Here is a 20,620-nt window from a genome sequence, read left to right as displayed (position 1 = left end):
GAAAATAATTCAAAAAAAGAATGTCAAATTAAATAAACAATTAGAAATTATACAAAAACAGCTATTAGAAATAAAAAAGATAACAAAATTTCAGAAATGAAAAATGAAATAGAAGGTTTTAGGAGCAAATTTGAAGCAATGGAAGACTGGATTAGTGAAACTGAAGATAAATCCATAGATGCCACTTTGTTTGAAGAAAAATCAGGGAAAAGAATGAAGAAAACCTAAGAACTATGTGAAACAAAATCAAGAGTAAAAATCTGATGGTGATCAGAGTTCCAGAACAGGGGGAGAAAATGGAAAACACAGACAGGATCTTTGAAGACTTGCTGATAGAAAACGTCCCTAATATCATGAAAGATGAAAAGCTGACCATCCAAGAAGCTCAATGAACACCATATAGCATAGACTGCAAAAGAAAGTCACCAAGACATGTCATAATCACATTCGCCAAAACCAAAAAATCCTGAGAGCAGCTTGAGAAAAACAAAAAATCACATACAAAGGGAAAACAATAAAACTGAGCTCTGATTACTCAGCAGAAACAGTGCAGGCAAGAAGTCAATGAGATGACATATATAAAACCTTGAAAGAAAAAACAAATTGTGAACCAAGAATAATGTATCCTGCACAACTCTCTCTCAAATATAGTGACAAAATTAGGACACTTGCAGATAAAGAGAAATAAAGGAAATTTGTAAAAATAAAGCCAAATTTACAAGAATTATTAAAAGGAGGCATTTGGTTAGAGAACCAACAACATAAGACAACAACCTGAATTGAAGACACAACTCATTATCAGCCAAATACCAACCTAGAAAATGAACTCTCAAGGATAAAACAAGCTAAAAGATTCAAAACAGGGAACTAGAGATGTCAATCTGTAAATGACAACGTCAGAACAATAAAAGGTAGAATACCCAGTGTAGGTGTAGAACTTTCAAATGGAGAGGAAGTCAAGGTGCTATCAGGCAATAAAAAGTGAGAGGCAGGGCCAAGATGACAGAATAGTCAGTTGCTTCTTGTTGTCCCTCTTACAACAAAGATTGGAAAAAACAAGTGAATCAATTATATATGACAATATAGGAACACAAATCATCAAAGATGAAACTGAAGAATCAGACTGAATGGCAGCTGGAAGGAAAGACAATTCAAAGGCAGTGGAGCAGTACAGATCACAAGATCACCAGTGCCCTGCTAACTGAGTCTGCAGTGTACACCTGCTGAGGCAAGCAGCAGCATCAAAGAGGAGTGCCACCACATCGTGTGCAGCCAAGCAGTAGTGAATAAGTATGCACGTCCAGAACCAACTAGGAGCAACATAAAAGCAGGGAAAGTTAAGTGCAGGCTTCTAACCTACCAAGCGGGGGCAAAATAACCCGTTACCCAGAATTTTACAGGAAAGACGTGCTTCCTTACCCTCACGCACCCCCCACCCCACTCCATGCTGACACCAGTCTGACTGAATTCAACAACACCATGCCTCCTAAGCCAAGAACCCAGGACTCTCTGCTCCCACACCAGTCTCTCAGCACTCAAAATTCCATGCCACCTAAACTGGGAATTCAGGGTTGGCTGGGAGGCCCTGCCCCTTCACCCAGCCACTGGCATAAGGCGTGTACAAACTTGCAGTGCCCGTTACATTCTCTTCTAATGCACATGGAACATTCTCCAGAATAGATCACTTTTTGGGCCACAAAGAAAACCTTAACAGAATCCAAAACATCAAAATAATACAGAGCATCTTTTCTGATCACAACACCATAAAAGTAGAAATCAATCACAGAAACAGCAAGTAAAAAAAAATCAAATAAATGGAAACTGAATGACACCTTGCTTAAAAATTACTGAGCTATAGAAGAAATTAAGGATGGGATAAAGAAATCAATAGCATCAAATGAGAATGAAAACACATCCTACCAAAACCTTTGGGACACAGCAAATGCAGTGTTTAGAGGTCAATATACAGCAATAAATGCACACATCCAAAAAGAAGAAAGGGCTGAAATCAAAACATTAACCTTGCAACTCGAACAAATAGAAAGAGGGCAGTGAAAGAAGCCCACAGACACCAGAAGAAAGGAAATAATAAAGATTAGAGTAGAAATAAATGAAGTAGAGAATAGAATAATAATTGAAAGAGTCAACAAGACAGAAAGTTGGTTCTTTGAATGGATCAACAAAATTGACAAACTATTGGCCAAACTAAAAAAATAAAAACAGGAGAGGAAACAAATAACTTGAATAAGAAAAGAGATGAGTGATATCGCAACTGACCCAAGTGAAATAAAAAGGGATCATAACAGAATACTATGAAAAGCTGTACTCTAATAAATTAAAAAACCTAGAGGTTTTTTATACAAAGCCAAAAGCCAACATAATTTGAAACAGGGAGAGGCTGAAAACACTCTCCTTGAGAACAGGAACCAGCCAAGGATGCCATTTATCACCACTCTTATTCAACATTGTGCTGGAGGTCCTAGCCAGAGCAATAAGTCAAGAAAAAGAAATAAAGGACATCCAAATTGGTAAGGAAATAGTAAAAGCATCCTTATTCACAGATGATATTATCTTTTACACAAAAAACCTGAAAGAACCCACAAGAAAGCTACTGGAACTAACAGAAAATTTCAGCAAAGAAGCAGGATACAAGACTAACATACAAAAATAAGTAGGCTTCCTCTACGCCAATAAAGAGAACTTCAAAAAGGAAATCACCAAATCAATATCATTTACAAAGCTGTCCCTCTACAGCGAAGATCCAAGAAACTAAAGAAAACAGATAAAAATGTCAGTCCTGGAACCCTAAGTGTCAAATGAAGGGATAAAGAACTCAACCAAGCACTGAATGGAATAAGAAATCGACAGAGAACACAGAACGAGGAAAACTACGGAGAGGAGGTCACATATTAGCTAACATGGCATAGACTCACCATCTTGGACCGCAGTCACCAAAAATGCAGACAGGGAGTACAGAAAGGAAACTTCATGGAGCTCCCAACAGGAGACAGAGCACCCGGTAACCAGGGATACGGGTTTCCTCACCACCACCACCACCCTGCTTCCATCTCCGAGGCCTCCACCGCTTTCCAATGGGCCACAATTGCTCAGCCTGAGAGATACCAGCTCTTTGCCATCCGGATTTGACATGCCTCCACCAGCTGTCTCCTTCAGTGCCATTTTTGTTGTCATTGTTATTTTGGCTTTTTGTTTGTTTCTTCTCTCTCTCACTTCCTTCATTTCCTTTCTCCCACCCACCTAGTGGCATGAACGATCTCTGCCCCTTCTTGACAGGCTGTGACACATCACTTGCCTAGAGAGCCACTTGCACACAGCTTCCTCAGGTCTGCAGCTTCCCACAGGCAGGTCCCTTCAGTGCCATTTTTTTTGGTGGGGGTTTCTTATCTCCTCTCCCTTCCTTCCTTTCCTTTCCCATCCACCTAGCCCCATGAGCTGCCTCCCTCCCCCTTCTAGACAGGTTGTGCTGTACCACTTGGCTAGAGAGCCTCTGGCACACAGCCTCCCCAGGTCTGCACTGCCCACATGGGCTGGCTCCCTCACCACCATATTTTTTACTTTTCTTTATCTTTCCCCTTCTCTCTCCCCTCTAGGCCCTGCACTCCCTCTGCCTCTTCTTGACGAGCCATGCTGCACTGCTCAGCAAGAGAGATATCAGCTCACTGTCAGCCCAGTTCTACCCTCCTCCCAATGGCCAGCTCCCCAGCACCATATTTATTTTTTTGTGGTTATTGCTTTTGTTTTCTTGTTTTGTCTTGTTTTTTGTTTCTTTTGGTTTTTCTTTCTTCTCTCTCTCTTCCCTTCTTTTCTTTCCCAGCCCACCTAGCCCAGTGTTCCACCCATGCACTTTCTTGACAGGCCAAGCCACACTGCTTGGTTAGACAGCCATCAGCACACAGCCTTTCTGGGTCTGCCCTGCTCCCACCTGCCAAATATTACTTCACTCCCATCTTGTTCACTTTTTCTTTTTTCCTTAATTTTCTTTCTTTTTCCTTTTTTTTTTTTTTTTTGCTTCTGTTTCTCTCTCCTTTACCTTCTTTCTCTCATCCACCTAGCTCAACACATCACATCCTCTCCCTTCCATCCTGGCAATCTTCACTGCATTCCAAGCACCACATCCCCAAGCAGCATAGGGGCAAACCACTGCACCCCATGCTGCACTACTCCTGAGTCCCACCCTGTCAGCCCTAGTACATGCCGAAATCAGCCCATTTGCACCCCTCCCACCCTCCCACTGGACCAGCCCTGCTGCACTATAGCTGAGCCACTGGCCCTACCCACTGGGACAAAGTAGTGAGAAATATCTTGACCACAGATGAGCAAGCAACAAAGCAAGCCCAGTCTGCCTGCCCAGACAAAACCAAATAAAACAAAATGCAGGATGAAACAAACAAATTTACTATCAATAAAAAAACTATACTCCAACAAATTTGAAAACCTAGAGGAAATGGACAAATTTTTAGAAACACATTACCTAACTAAACTAACATAAAATGAGGTTGAAAATCCAAACAGACCTATAACAAGAAATCAGATTGAAAAAGGTAATAAAAATAAAACTCCCAACAACAACAACAAAAAAGCCCTGACCCACATGGCTTCACTGGAGAATTCTACCAAACATTCAGAGAAGAGCTTGCATCAGTACTATTCAAACTATTTCAGGACGTGGAAAAGGAAATCATAATTCCAAATTCATCCCATGAAACTAGCATAACCCTAATACCAAAACCAGGCAATGACACCACAAAAAAAAAAAAGAAAAGAAAATTACAGACCAATAGCTCTCATTAATGTAGATTTTAAAATTCTCAGCAAAATTCTAGCCAATAGAATTCATCACTATATAAAAAAAAATACACTACAACCAAGTGGGATTCATGCCACGTAAGCAAGGATGGTTCAACATTAGAAAATCAATCAATGTAATCCACCACATAAGTAAAACAAAAGGAAAGAATCACATGATCATCTCAATTGACACAGAAAAGACATTTGATAAAGTCCAACACCCATTCCTGATAAAAAGTCTCAATAAGGTAGAAATAGAAGGGAAATTCCTCAGCATAATAAAGGGCGTCAATAGAAAACAAACAGCCAACATCATTTTCAATGCAGAGAGATTAAAAACATTCCCCCTTGAGAATGGGAACAACATAAGGATGCCCTTTAACACCACTCCTACTTAACATTATGCTGGAAGTCTCAGCTAGAGCAATAATGCAAGAAATAGAAATAAAGGCCATCTAAGTTGGTAATATAGAAGTAAAACTATCCCTATTTGCAGATGATGTGGTACTATACATAGAGAACCCAAAAGACTGCACAAGAAAACTACTGGAATTAAGAGAAAGATTCAGCAGAGTAGCAGGATACAAGATAAACATACAATAATCAGTTGTATTCCTATACACCAACAAGGAGAACTTTGGAAAGGAAAATAGGAAAGCAACATAATTTGTAACAGCCCCTAAAAAGATAAAATACTTAGGAATCAATCTGTCTAAGGCTGGGTTCTCTAAAGAAGCAAAACCAGTAAAACCTGTAAATATATACATATACTTCTAGAGAGACTTGTATCAAGGAAATAGCTCATGTGGTTGTAGAGACTGGAAAGTCCCAAATCTGTGGGTCAGACTGGAGGCTTCTCCTGGTTCACAGGCTGCAGAGACCAACGAATCCCAAGATCAGCAGGCAAGACAGCAGTTAAAATGCTAGCTCAACTCCCAAGAATTGGAGGTCAGATGAACAGGAGCCAGCTACAGGATCGAGAGTGAGCAAACTTCCCTGAGCCTTTTCAGAAAGTCCACCTATGTGGGATGCAGGCCACACCCCTAAGGAAACTCCCTTTCAACTGATTGGCTATGCACAGAAGATTTCACCATGGAGGTGATCACATTGTTTCAGATCACATCATGGAGGTAATTACATCATTATAAGACTGCCAAACTACATCATAATTGACAAACCACTGAGAATCATGGCCAAGTTGACACACAATCTTAACGATCACAGTGCACTTCTTGTCAACTTGACACCTCTACACATTTCCTTAAACCATACATAATCTATGAATAAAGAAAATTATGAAGTCATACTTGTACCAAACATGATACAGCTAACATGCATACAACCAAAAACACACTAGCCCTCCCTGTTTACTTCTTATATTTTACAAGGGAAGAAAACAAAAATATTTGATGCACACATACAAGGAAGCAATACTCATGACAATTACAGTCCTCATTTCTGCAACTGGTCATGTGGTTGTAACTGGTATTTAGACTACCTTCTTCTACCACGCATTCTGTTTTTCCTTTTGCCCTCAGCAAGCACCTCAGCTGGTTGTGTTTCTTTGCTTGGTGGGGTGACCCAAACCTTCATTCCTGAAAGGTTTGGGACATTAATAGTCGTGTCAGAATTGGGATGCTGTAGTTTGTCCATTCCTTCATGCATCTGTCAGTTTGTCATACTGTGGAGGCTTGCATGTTGCTGTGATGTTGGAAGCTATGTCACCAGTATTCAGATATCAACAGGGTCACCCATGGAGGACAGGTTTCATCTGAACTTCCAGACTAAGACAGAGTAGGAAGAAGGACCTAGAGGTCTACTTCTGAAAATAATTAGCCAGTGAAAACCTTATGAATAGCAGCGGAACATTGTCTGATATAGTGCCGGAAGATAAGGCCTTCACGTTGGGAGGTGTTCAAAATATCACTGTGGAAGAGCTGCTTCTTCAAAGTAGAGTTGATCTTAATGACGGGGATGGAGTCAAGCTTTCAGGACCTTCACTTGCTGATGTGGCATGACTCAAAATGAGAAGAAACAGCTGCAAACATCAATTAAAGTAGAGGGTCTATGAAAAAGAGAAAGACCCTCTAAGAGATGGATTGACGCAGTGGCTGTAACAATGGGCTCAAGCACAAAAAACGATTGTGAAGATGGTGCAGGACCAGGCAGTGTTTGGTTCTGTTGTACATAGGGTCACTATGAGTCAGAACTGACTCAACAGCATCTAACAAGAACAGTTATCCATTGACTTTAATCACAGGGCATGGTAGTACTAAGAAACCCCATTTGGGATCTCCTGCATTCCAGACATACTTTTCTTTGCCTCCATAATGTAATATCAGTCCAGTTTCCTCTTGGTAATCAAGATATATCACACCAGCCAATACGGTAACTCCTTTCTTTGCCTGTTGATCCAGAGGCATAAGGAGCCCAAAGTGGCCAGGTGGCATTCTTAACTTCCAGTTCAATGAAATCAGTGATGTGTCTCCAGGTGGAAGCATTCTTCCCTTTGGAACTAAGACCTGCAGACCCACAGAGCATAGTGTTTCGGGGACAGGAAGCAAAAATTTTGCAAGGGTATTAACTACTGGTAATAGTGAGTGGTACCCCTCTAATTTCCACCCCTTGATTCCTGGACTTGTGAATCCTGGCTATGGGAGAAACAGCACCATATACTGGATGCTGGTTTACAGCATATGCAGCCTTCTGGAGAATATTGTCTGACCCTGCAAGGTATTGCCACCTAGCCTGTGCTGTAATTTTGTCTTAAAAAAAAAAATTTTTTTTTATTGTACTTTAGGTGAAGGTTTACAGAATAGTTTCTCATTAAACAGTCAGTACACATATTGTTTTATGACATTGGTTAACAACCACACATGTCAACACTCTCCTTTCTCAACGTTGGAGGACCTTTATTTATTTATTTTTTTGGTGAAAATATACATAGCCAAAGATACACCATTTCAAAAATTTCTACATGTACAATTCAGTGTCATTGATTACATTCTTCCAGTTGTGCTGTTACTCACTATTTTTTTTCCAAGTTATTCCAGATTAACACCATTGTTTTCAACTCACTGTCCCCTAGGCTTCCCATCAAAGCTTTTGAGTTGCTGTTGTCAATCTGATCTCACATAGATAATTCTTTTTTTTTTTTTTTTGTACTTTAGATGAAGGTTTACAGAATACGTAATATTGTCTTTTGAAGGCCATTCCATCATTCTATCAAGTCAACTATTTCAGGACGATGGGGAACATGGTAAGAGCAATGAATTCCATGAGCATGGGCCCATTGCCAGATTTCATATGCTGTGAAGTGAGTCCCATTCCAAGGTCATGCTGAGTGGGATACCATGATGGTGGATAAGATATCCTGTAAGTCCGTGAATGGAAGTTTTGGCAGAAGTATTGCATTCCGGGAAGGCAAATCCATATCCAGAGTAAGTGTCTATTCTAGTAAGAATGAAACGCTGCCCTTTTCTTGATGGAAGCGATCCAACGTAACCAACCTGCCACCAGGTTGCTGGCTGATCATCTGGAGGAATGGTGCTATATCGGGGACTCAGTGTTGGTCTCTGCTGCTGGCAGATTGGGCACTCAGCAGTGGCTGTAGCCAAGTTGGCCATGGTAAATGGAAGTGCATGTTGCTGACCTCAGGCATAACCTCCATTCCTGCCACCATGGTCACTTTTTTCATAAGCCCATTGGGCAATGATGGAAGTGGCAGGGGAGAGAGGATGACTTGTTTGCACAGAATGCTTCATCCTATGCACTTGATTGTTAAAATCCTCTTCTGCTGAGGTCCCCCTTGGATGAGAATTCACATGAGACACAAATACATTCACTTCTTTATCCCATTCAGAGAGGTCTATCTACATACAACTTTCCTAGACCTTCTTGTTTCCAATTTTTCAATCATGTACTTACCAAGTCCCTGACTATTGAGCCAAAACATTGGCCACAGCCCAAGAATCAGTATACAATCACGCATCTGGCCATTTCTACTTCCAAGCACAGTGACCAATTAAGTGCACTGCTCAAAGTTCTGCCCGTTGGGAGGATTTCCGTTCACCACTGTCCTTCAGGGAGGTCCCAGAAAGGGACTATAGTGCTGCCATTGTCCACTTTTGAGTGGTGCCTGCATATGGTGCAGAACCATCTATAAACCAGGCACAAGTTTTCTCTTTCTCAGTTAAATGATCATAAGGAACTTCCCAGGAGGCCATACGTGTAGACTGGGAGATGGAAGGTAATGTGACAGGAGTGGAAACCATGGGCATTTGGGCCACTTCCTCATGCAACTTCCTTGTGCCTTCAGGCTCTGTTGAGGCCCAATATCATATATATCACTTCCATTTAATGACAGAGTGCTGTTGGGCAAGTCCAAATTTAAGGCTCTGTGGATCAGATAACACTCAGCTCATGATGGGCAGCTCAGGCTGCATGCTGACTTGGTGGCCCATGGCTAAGGTTCAGTCTCTACTAAGGCCCAGTAACAAGTCAAAAGCTGTTTCTCAAAAGGAGAGTAATTATCTGCAGAGGATGGTAGGGCTTTGTTCCAAAATCCTAAGGGTCAATGCTATGATTAAAAAATAGGGGCCTGTCAAATAATCCAAACATCATGCTGCCACTGGCACTTCAAGCTCCATTGGATATGCTGGATCTTATTGGCCAAGTGACAGAGCCACTTGCATGGCAGCCTGAACTTGTTGCAGAGCCTTCTGTTGTACTGGGGTGCCCTCAAAATTAGCAACTTTTCAAGTCACTTGATAAATAGTCCGGTGTTGTTGTTGTTGTTGTTAGGTGCCATTGAGTTGGTTCTAACTCATTTTGACCTTATGTACAACAGAACAAAACATTGGCCAGTCCTGTGCCATCCTCAAAATCTTTGTTATGATTGAGCCTATTGTTGCAGCCACTGTGTTAATCCATCTCATTGAGGGTCTTCCTCTTTTTTGCTCTACTTTACCAAGCATGATGTCTTTCTCCAGGGAGTGGTCCTTCCTGGTAATCTGTCAGAGGTATGTGAGACAAAGTCTCACCATCCTCACTTCCAAGGAGCAATCCAGCTGTATTCTTTTACAAGGCAGATTTGTTTGTTCTTCCAGCAGTCCATGGTATATTCAATATTCTTTGCTAACATCATAATTCAAAGACATCAATTTCTTCTTAAGACTTATTTATTCACTGGCTGAGGCAGGAATAACACACCCAAATGAGGGATATGTTGCCTCTAAAATCAAAAGAGGCCCACTAGGCATCATGCCTCCTTTTCAGTTGTGGGAGGGGCCAGATCCAATAACTTATCCTTCACTTATCTTGTCATGTCCCACACCACTGGACCCCTAGAAATTTCACTGAGGTAGAAGATGCCTGAATTTCTGTTACATTAATTTCCCACCATCTGGCATGCAAATGTTTTACCAATAAGTCCAGAGTCATTGACACTTCTTCCTTAACTAGGTCCAGTCAGCATAATGTCATCAATGTAATGGACCAGTGTGACTTCTTATGGAAGGGAAATGTGATCAAGAACCCTGCGGACTAAATTATGACATAGGGCTGGAGTGTTATTATAGCATGAGGTAGGACACTGAAGGTGTACTGCTGGCCACTGCTTCTGGTGGTACTTTGAAACAGGTGTGGAGAAAAAGGCATTAGCCAGATCAATAGCTGCATACCAGGTATCAGGAGATGTATTAATTTGTTCAAGCAATGAAATCACATCTGAAACAGCAGCTACAACTGGAGTCACTACCTGGTAAAGTTTTTGATAATCCACTTTCCTTCTCCAAGATCCATCTGTTGTTTGCACAGGCCAAATATGCAAGTTGAATGGGGATGTGGTGGGAATCACCACCCCTGTATCCTTCAAGTCTTTAATGGTGTAAGTAATCTCTGCAATCCCTCTAAGAATGCGATATTGCTTTTAGTTTACTATTTTCCCAGGTAGAGGCAGTTCCAATGGTTTCCACTTGGCTTTTCCTACCATAATAGCACTTACTCCACTTGTCAGGGATCCAGTGTGGGAGTTCTGCCAGTTGCTGAGTATGTCTATTCCAATTGTGCATTCTGGAATTGGGGAAATCACTACAAGATGGATTTGGGACCCACTGGAGTAACTGTGAGACAGTCATGAGATAAGATGTCATTAATAACCTTATCTCCATATGCCCCCCACTTAGACTGGTGAGACACAGTGATGTTTTGGGTCTCCTGGAATTAGTGTCAGTTCAGAGCCAGGGTCCAGTAAAACCTGAAAAGTCTGATTATTTTCCTTTCCCCAATGGACAGTCACTCTAGTAAGATGCTGTAGATCCCCTTGGAAAGGATGTGAGAAAGATGAATAGTATAAGGTTTTGGCAGTGTAGTGGGGTCCTTCCTCTAAGGGACCCAGCGGCCTCTTCATTCGAGAGTTTGTGAGTTTGTAAAGTCCCTGAAGTCTGGGAATTGATTGAGGGGACATAAGTCTCTATTCTGGCTATTCGAGTTAGACTGCTGTTCACTTGACCTAAAATTCTTCCATTTGTACAGATCAAGTAAATATTTAGTAGATTTCCCATCTATTTCACTCCTGGGAACACCATTACTAAGTAGCTAATATCATAAGTCCATACCAGTCAGAATATTCTGATTACTGCTTTGACTCCACTGTCCGTTACTGTAATGAAACACACTGTGTCTTTGTGAACGGAGTTCCACCACTTTGCCCCTACTACCACGGGGTCCAATCAGCCCCATTATAGTTAGGTGTCTTAATTCAGTTATGGCAGTTCCCACTGTCAAATCTAACTTGTATAAAATAGCAATCAGAGCAGTCTTCAAGGATGCCGGGGTTCCCTTCACAAATTTATTCCTCACCTTCGTGGTAAAATGTGTGTCCTCTGGGCATTCTGTGTTTTAGCCTGTGGGTCTAACCTGACAAATCCACTCTAACATGCCAATTTCCTTAAGCTTTTGGATACCTTCTTCTACAGTATACCAAGCAGGTCTGGTACTTCAACTTGATTTAGTGTAGGCCAGCGAGTAATCCATGCCTCAGTGATCCATCCAAATAAAATCTTAGACCCTTTCCTAACCTCTTGAGTTAAAACAGTGAATGAAGAATCTGTGCTCGGTGTGCCTATATCAATAAACTCATTCAATATGTGTGCTGAGCAAATAATCAGAGAAGTTGGACTATATGAAGAAGTGCATGGCATCAGGATTGGAGGAAGACTCATTAACAACCTGTGACATGCACATGACACCAACTTACTAGCTGAAAGTGAAGAGGACTGAAGCAGTTACTGGTGAAGATCGGAAACTACAGCCTTCAGTATGGATTACACCTGAACATAAAGAAAACAAAACTCTTCACAACTGGATCATACACATTTATCATGATAAACGGAGAAAATATTGAAGTTGTCAAGTAACTGGATCCACAATCAATGCCCATGGAATCAGAAATCGAGAAATCAAATGGCATATTGCATTGGGAAAATCTACTGCAAAAGACCTCTTTAAAGTGTTAGAAAGACAATATGTCCCCATGAGGAGTAAAGTGTGCATGAGTGACCCACGTCGTGTTATTTTCAATCACCTCATGTGCATGCAAAAAGGGGACAATGAATAAAGACTGAAGAAGAATTGATGCCTTGAATTACAGTGTTGGCAAAGAATACTGGATATACTACAGTCTGCCAGAAGAACAAACAAGTCTGTCTTGGAAGAAATACAGCCACAGAACTCCTTGGGAGAAAGGATTGTGAGACTTTGTCTCATGTACTTTGGACATGTTATCAGGAGGGACCAGTTCCTGGAGAAGAACACCATGCTTGGTAAGGTAGAGGATAAGCAAAAAAGAGGAATACCTTTGACGAGAGGGATTGACACAGTGGCTGCAAAAGCGGGCTCAAACATAGCAACTGTTGTAAGGAAGGCGAAGGACCGGGCAGTTTCATTCTGCTCTACATAGGGTTGCTATGAGTCAAAACTGATCCAAGGGCACTGAACAACAACAACAATAACAGCACATCTTGACAAACTCAGAGTCATAGGAGCTTCCTAGACCCATTGAAACACCTTGAGGGACTGAGTTACTGTAGCTCAGGGCTGGGGACCATGGTCTCAGGTCAATTGGCATAACATAGCTCATAAAGAAAATCTTCTACATTCTACTTTAGTGAGTAGCATCTGGGGTCTTAAACGCTTATGAGCAGCTATATACGCAGCTATTTGTCCCAGCACATTCGGATTAAAGGAGAATGAAGAGAACCAAAGGCACAAGGGAAAGATTAGTCCGAAGGACTAGTGGACAAATGAACCACAGCCTCCACCAGCCTGAGCCCAGAAGAACTACATGGTTCCTGGCTACCACCACCAAGGACTCTGACAGGGATCACAATAGAGGGTCCTAGACAGAGAGGAGAAAATGTAGAACAAAATTCAAATTCACAAAAAAAGACTGGACTTACTGATCTGAAAAAGACTGGAGCAACCCTCGAGACTATGGCCCCCAGACACCCAGCTAACTCAGAAGTGAAGCAACTCTTAAAGTCCACCTTTCAGCCAAAGATTAGACAGGCCTCTAAAACAAACAATACCACACGTAAGGAATGTGCTTCTTAGTTCAATCAAGTATACGAGACCAAACGGGCAACATCTGCCAAAAAACGAACACGAGAAGATAGGAAGGGACAGGAAAACTGGACAAATGAACACGGAGAACACAGGGTAGAAAGGGAAAGGGAGAGAGTGCTGACACATTGCGGGATTGCAACTAATGTCACAAAACATTTGTGTATAAAATTTTTGAATGAAAAATGAATTTGCACTGTCAACTTTCACCCAAAACACAATAAAATTAAAACACAACAAAACAAAAAAACAGAAACAAAAAGCAACAAGATGTGGTTTATGCTCTAAATTTACAACCACTGTGTGATGCTCTATTTCTGTAGCCAGAATGCATGTGTTCAAGAATCAAGGGTAGGAAGTGGAAGTAGAATCTCTCAGTATCCCACCAAATGAATCCCTTGCACATTTATTGCTTCCCATGACCACAGCTATGGGCTTTGATGGTTTAGAAGTCTCACTAACCAAGGGAGACATGCTTCCACCAGGGACAACTACAGTGGTTCTACTGAATTGAATTTGAGACCATCACATGGCTATTTTGAGTCCTTTTGTGCCAGAGGTCTTAGAAGGGAGTTGATGTTGATTCTGATTATCAGTGAAAGATATGGCTGCTGCTGCATGATTAGGCCAGGAATATTTTGTGATGTTTTGGCAGAGATCCAGAGTTATTTCTCCAGTTAATGAAACAATCTATTCTTTTGCATTGATTGTGGTGTAAAAAATATTGTATACATTTCACACATAAGCAAGAATCTAGTATGAACTCTTTTTTCTGTTCCTTTGGTCCAGTTCTCTTCAACCATGTTTTTAACACTGTGTCATTGTGGTGTCTTATTAGCTAGTAGGAATAATGCCCTTCTGTACTATTACTAGAGTCCCTGGGTGGTGTAAATGCTTAACATGCTAAGATACTGACCAAAAGTTTGGAAGTTTGAATCCACACAGAGGTCCCTTGGAAGAAAGGCCTGGGGAACTACTGCCAAAAATTTAGGCATTGAAAACCCTATGGAGTGCAGGTCTACTTTCTGACGCACAAGGAGTTGCCATGAGTTGGAATCACCTCATTGACAACAGGTTATACTACTACTACTAGCACTGATACTAGTTATCCTACTTTTTCTTCTTTTAAATACTGAACTAGTCTTTCATGGATCTTTTTTCTTTTTTATTGTGCTTGGACAAAGGTTTACAGAGTAATTAGTTTCTTAGTAAACAATTAATACACATATTGTTTTGTGACAATTGTTGCCAACCCCATGATGTGTCAACACTCTTCCCTTCTTGACCTTGGGTTCCCCATTACCAGCTTTCCTGTCCTCTGCTGGCTTCTCTGCTGCAAAACATCTTTTTAAAGTGTTGAAAAGCAAAGATGTCACCTTGAAGACTAAGGTGTGCCTGACTCAAGCCATGGTGTTTTCAATTGCCTCATATGTATGTGAAAGCTGGACGATGAATAAGGAAGACCAAAGAAGAATTGACGCCTTTGAATTGTGGTGCTGGCGAAGAATATTGAATATACCAATGGCTGCCAAAAGAATGAACAAATGTGAAAAAATACAACCAGAATGCTCTTTAAAAGCAAGGATGGGGAGCTATGTCTTACCTACTTTGGACATATTGTCAGAATGGATCAGTCCCTGGAGAAGGACATCACACTTGGTAAAGTAGAGGGCTACGGAAAAAGAGGAAGACCCTCAAGGAGATGGATTGGCACAATGGCTGCAACAATGGGCTCAAGGATAACAATGACTGGAAGGATAGTGCAGGACAGGGCAGTGTTTCCTTCTGTTGTACTTGGGGTCAATATGAGTTGGAACTGACTAGACAGCACCTAACAACAACCTGCCTTCTCGTCCTTGCCCCTGGGTTGGTGTGCCCACTTAGTCGCGATTTGTTCTATGGGCCTGTCTAATCTTTGGTTGAAGGGTGAACCTCATAAGTGATTTCAGTACTGAGTTAAAAGGGTACCCGTGAGCCATACTCTTGGGGTTTCTTCAATCTCTGTCAGACTAGTAAGTCTGGTCTTTTTTTTGTGAGTTAGAATTTTGTTCTACATTTTTCTCCAGTTCTGTCCAGAAACTTCTATTGTTATCCCTGTCAGAGAAGTCGGTGGTGGTAGCTGGACACCTTCTAGTTGTGCTGGACTCAGTCTGGTAGAGGCTGTGGTAGTTGTGATCCATTAGTCCTTTGGACTAATTTTTCCCTTGTGTCTTTGGTTTTTGTCATTTTTACTTGCACCAGATGTGGTGGAACCAGTGGAGTATCTTAGATGGCCACTTACAACCTTTTAAGACACAGATGATACTCACCAAAGTAGGATGTAGAACATTTTCTTTATAAACTATGTATTCCAATTGAGCTAGATGTCCCTCAAGACCATGTTCCCCAGCTCTGATCCCAGAAATTTGGTCCTAGATGTTCCTCGAGACCAGGTACCCCAGCCCAGATCCCAGTAATTTGGTCCTTCAGAGAGTTTGGATGTGTCTATGAAGCTTCCATGACCTTGCCTTGATCAAGCTGTGCTGACTTTCCCCGTACTGTGTACTGTCTTACCCTTCACCAAAGTCAGCACTTATCTATTGTCTATTTAGTGTTTTTCCATCCCCACCCCTCCCATCCCTCATAACCAACAAAGATTGTTTCTTTTTGTGTGTAAATCTTTTCAGGAGTTTTTATAGTAATGGTCTCATACAATATTTGTCCTTTTATGATTGACTTATTTCACTCAGCATAATGCCTTATAGATTCATCCATATTGTGAGATGTTTCCCAGATTCGTCATTATTCTTTATTGTTGTGTATTATTGCATTGTGTGTATGTACCACAGTTTGTTTATTCATTCATCTGTTGCTGGCCACTTAGGTGGTTTCCATTTCTTTATTATTGTGAATAATGCTGCAATGAACAGGGGTGTGCATATGTCTATTTGTGTGACAGCTCTTATTTTTCTAGGATATATTCCTAGGAATGGGATTGCTAGATCATGTGGTATTTTCTATTTCTAGCTTTCTAAGGAAGCACAAAATGGCTGTAACATTTTGCATTCTCACCAGCAGTGCATAAGAGTTCCAATCTCCCCGCAGTGTCTCCAACATTTGTTATTTCCAGTGTTTTTGATTCGTGCCAGTAATGCAGGGTGAGATGGTATATCATTGTGGTTTTGATTTTGCATTTCTCTAATGGCTAGTGTTAGTGAGCATTTGTCTGTTGGCTGCTTGAATGTCTTCTTTGGTGAAGTGTCTGTTCATTTCCTTTGCCAATTTTTTAATTGGATTATTTGCCTTTTTTTGTAGAGGTGTTGGATTTTCCTATAGATTTTAGAGGTTAGACCTTTGTCAGATTTGTCATAGCACACCCAATTTTTTCCCCTAGTCTGTAAGTTCCCTTTTTACTCTTTTGGTGAAGTCTTTTGATGAGCTAAGTGTTTAATTTTTAGAATATCCCAGTTATCTAGCTTAATTTCTGTTGTTTGCATATTGTTAGTTATGATTTGTACCCTGTTTATGCCTTGTATTAGGGCCTCTAACATTGACCCTATTTTTGCCTCGATGATCTTTATAGTTTGGATTTTATATTCAGGCCTTTGATCCATTTTGAATTAGTTTTTGTGTATGGTGGGAGGTATGGGTCCTGTTTCACTTTTTTACAGATGGACATCCATTTTTGCCAGCACCATTTGTGAAAAAGACTGTCTTTTTTCAATTTATTGAAATTTGGTCCTTTGTTGAAGATTAGGTGACCATAAGTGGATGGGTTTGCATCTGAGTTCTCGATTCTGTTTCATTGATCAGTGTGTCTGTTGTACCAGTACCAGGCTATTGTGATTACCATAGCTATATAGTAGGGTCCAAGGTCAAGTAGTGCAAGTCCTCTTACTTTATTCTTCTTCTTCAATAATGGAGCCTCTTATCTGGAGCCTCTTTCCTTCCCATATAAATTAATGATTATTTTTTCCATCTTGTTAAAGAATGCTGTTGGATTTGGATGGGGATTGCATTGTCTTTGTAGATTGCTTTAGGTAGACTCGACATTTTCACAATGTTGAGTCTACCTATCCATGAGCATGACAGGTTTTTCCATTTATGTAGGTCTCCTTTGCTTTCTTGCAGTAGTGTTTTTTCTTTTTTTCTTTGTATAGTTCTTTAACATCCCTGGTTAGATTTATTCCTATTTTTTTTTTTAGGGGCTAGTATAAATGGTATTGCCTTCCTGATTCCCTTTTAGTAGTTCTCTTTATTGGTGTCTAGGAATCCATCTGATTTTTGTATATTTGTCTTGTATCCCCCTAGCTGTCTTTCAGTGTGTCATACTGTGGGTGGCTTGGGTGTTGCTGTGATGCTGGAAGCTATGCCACCGGTATTCAGACACTAGCAGGGGCACCCATGGCAGACAGGTTTTAGCTGAGCTTCCAGTGTAAGATAGACTAGGAAGAAAGACCCAGTAGTCTACTTCTGAAAAGAATTAGCCAGTGAAAACCTTATGAATAGCAGTGGAACACTGTCTGATATAGTGCCGTAAGATGAACCCCCTATGTTGGAAGGCACTCAAAAGAGAACCGGGCAAGAGATGTCTCCTCAAAGTAGTGCCACCTTAATGACCTGGATGGAGTCAAGCTTTTAGGACCTTCATTTGCTGATGTGGCACTACTCAAAATAAGAAGAAACAGCTGAAAACATCCATTAATAATCAGAAAGTGGAGAGTACAAAGTATGAATCTAGGAAAATTGGAAATGGTCAAAAATGAAATGGAACACATAAACATCGATATTCTAGGCTTTAGAGAACTGAAATGAACTGGTATTGGCCATTTTGAATTGGGCGATCATATGGTCTACTATGCCGGGAATGACAACTTGAAGAGCAATGGCGTTGCATTCATAGTTAAAAAGAACATTTCAAGATCTATTCTAGAGTACAGTGCTGTCAGTGATAGGATAATATCCATATGCCTGCATGGAAAACCAGTTAATACAACTATTATTCAAATTTACTCACCAACCACTAAGGCCAAAGATGAAGAAACTGAAGTTTTTTTTTTTCAGCCAGTATATCTTTTTTTAAAATTGTTGTTGAAAATAATACACAGCAAAACATACATCAGTTCAGCAATTTCTACATGTACAATTCAGTGACCTTGATTACTTTCTTTAACTTGTGCAACCATTCTCACCCCCCTTTTCCGAATAGATCCTCCCCATTAACATAAACTCACTGCCCCTCAAGATTCCTATCTAACCTTTCGAGTTGCTATTGTCAATTTAATCCCATACAGATAGCTCTTAAAAGGGTACAATGCTCAAACCGGACATTCTTTATTTATTAAGCTAAACTATTGTTAGGTTTTAAGAAGGCTTCAGGGGATATTTTTGGTTTAAGGTTTGAACATTATCTCAGGGCAATAGTTTCAGGGGTTCGTTCAATCTCAATGGCTTCAGAGAGTCACCTGGCATATCTTTCTTTTTTTCTTTTTTTTTTTAATTGTACTTAAGGTGAAGGTTTACAGAACAAATAGTTTCTCATTAAACAGTAGTACACATACTGTTTAATAACATTGGTTAACAACCCCACGACATGTCAACCCTCTCAATTCTCAACCTTTTTTTTTTACCCAGGGCAAGGGCTATTTCGTCAATTTTACTAGGTTTAATGACTCACTCATTGCCACACAGGGCTCAACTAGGACTTGCTGTTCTAGAGAGTTAGAGGTTCCATGCCATGCAGTGTGCTGTGGTGTAGACAGAGAAGTTCTGGGTTCAAATCCCAATGCTGTCTTTACAATGAATTTTATAGCTGGTAATGTGCTTAACTTCTCTGAGCCTCAGTTTCCTTTCCTGTAAAATCTTATTTCAGGGGATGCTTGTGAGGATTAAATGAGAAAATCCTTGTGGAGCATTTAACACAGAGCTGGGCACATATTAGGCAACCAGGGAATGATGACATTATCATTATTGTTGTTGTTGTGTACTGTTATGTCAATTCTTTTTTTGTTTTTGAATTTTTTTAAATTGTACTTCAGGTGAAGGTTTACAGAACAAATAGTTTATCATTAAACAGCAGTACATATATTGTTTTATGACGTTGGTTAACAACCCCCCAACATGTCAACCCTCTCCCTTCTCGACCTTTTTTTTCTTGTGGTGAAAATATACATAGCCAAAGATACACCATTTCAAAAATTTCTACATGCACAGTTCAGTGACATCAACTACACTCTTGCAAATGTGCTGCTAGTCTCACTTTAGTTGAAGGTTTACAGAACAAAATATTTTCCCATTAAACAGTACACATGTTGCCCTATGACAATGGTCAACAACCTCACAACACATCAACACTGTCCTTACTCAAACTTGGCTTCCCTATCACCAGCTTTCCTGTCCTCTTCTGCCTTCTAGCACCTGTCCCTGGACTGCTGTGCCTCATTAGTCCCGTTTGGTTTTATGGGGCTGTCCAATCCCCGGCTAAACGGTGAACCTCGGAAGTGACTTCACCACTGAGCTAAAAGGGTGTCTGGGGGCCATACCTTTGGGGTTTTTCCAGTCTCCTTTAAGCCAGTAAATCTGGTCTTTTTTGTGTGTGCTAGAATTTTGTTCTACATCCTTCTCTGGCTCTCTCCAGAACCCTCTGTTGTGATCCCGGTCAAAGCAGTCAGTGGTGGTAGCCAGGCACCATCTGGCTGTACTGGACTCAGTCCGGTGGAGGCACTGGTAGCTGTGGTCCCTTAGTCCTTTGGACTAATCTGTTCCTTGTATCCTGTTCTCTTCATTCTCCCTTGCTCCCAAAGGGATGAGACTAGTGGAGTATCTTAGATGGCTTCTCTCAGGCTTTTAAGATCCCAGAAACTACTCACCAAGGTAGAATGCAGAACATTGTCTTTATAAACTGTGTTATGCCAATTGAGCTAGATGCTCCCAAGACCATGGTCCCCACAGCCCTCCGCGCAGCAGTTCAGTCCCTCAGGGAGTTTGGATGTGTCTATGGAGCTTCCATGACATTTCGTTGTACAAGTTGTGCTGGTATCCCCAGTATTTTGTACTGTCTCACCCTTCACCCAAGATACCACTTATCTATTGCCTGTTTAGTATTTCCCCCCCCCACCCCTCCCATCCTTCGTAACCAACAAAGATTGTTACTTTTTGTGTGTAAACTTTTTCATGGGTTTTTACAATAGAGGTCTCATACAATATTTGT

The sequence above is a fragment of the Trichechus manatus genome, unplaced genomic scaffold, assembly GCF_000243295.1.
Source record: "Trichechus manatus latirostris isolate Lorelei unplaced genomic scaffold, TriManLat1.0 scaffold00058, whole genome shotgun sequence".
NCBI lineage: Eukaryota > Metazoa > Chordata > Mammalia > Sirenia > Trichechidae > Trichechus > Trichechus manatus.
This window is presented reverse-complemented; position numbering follows the sequence as displayed.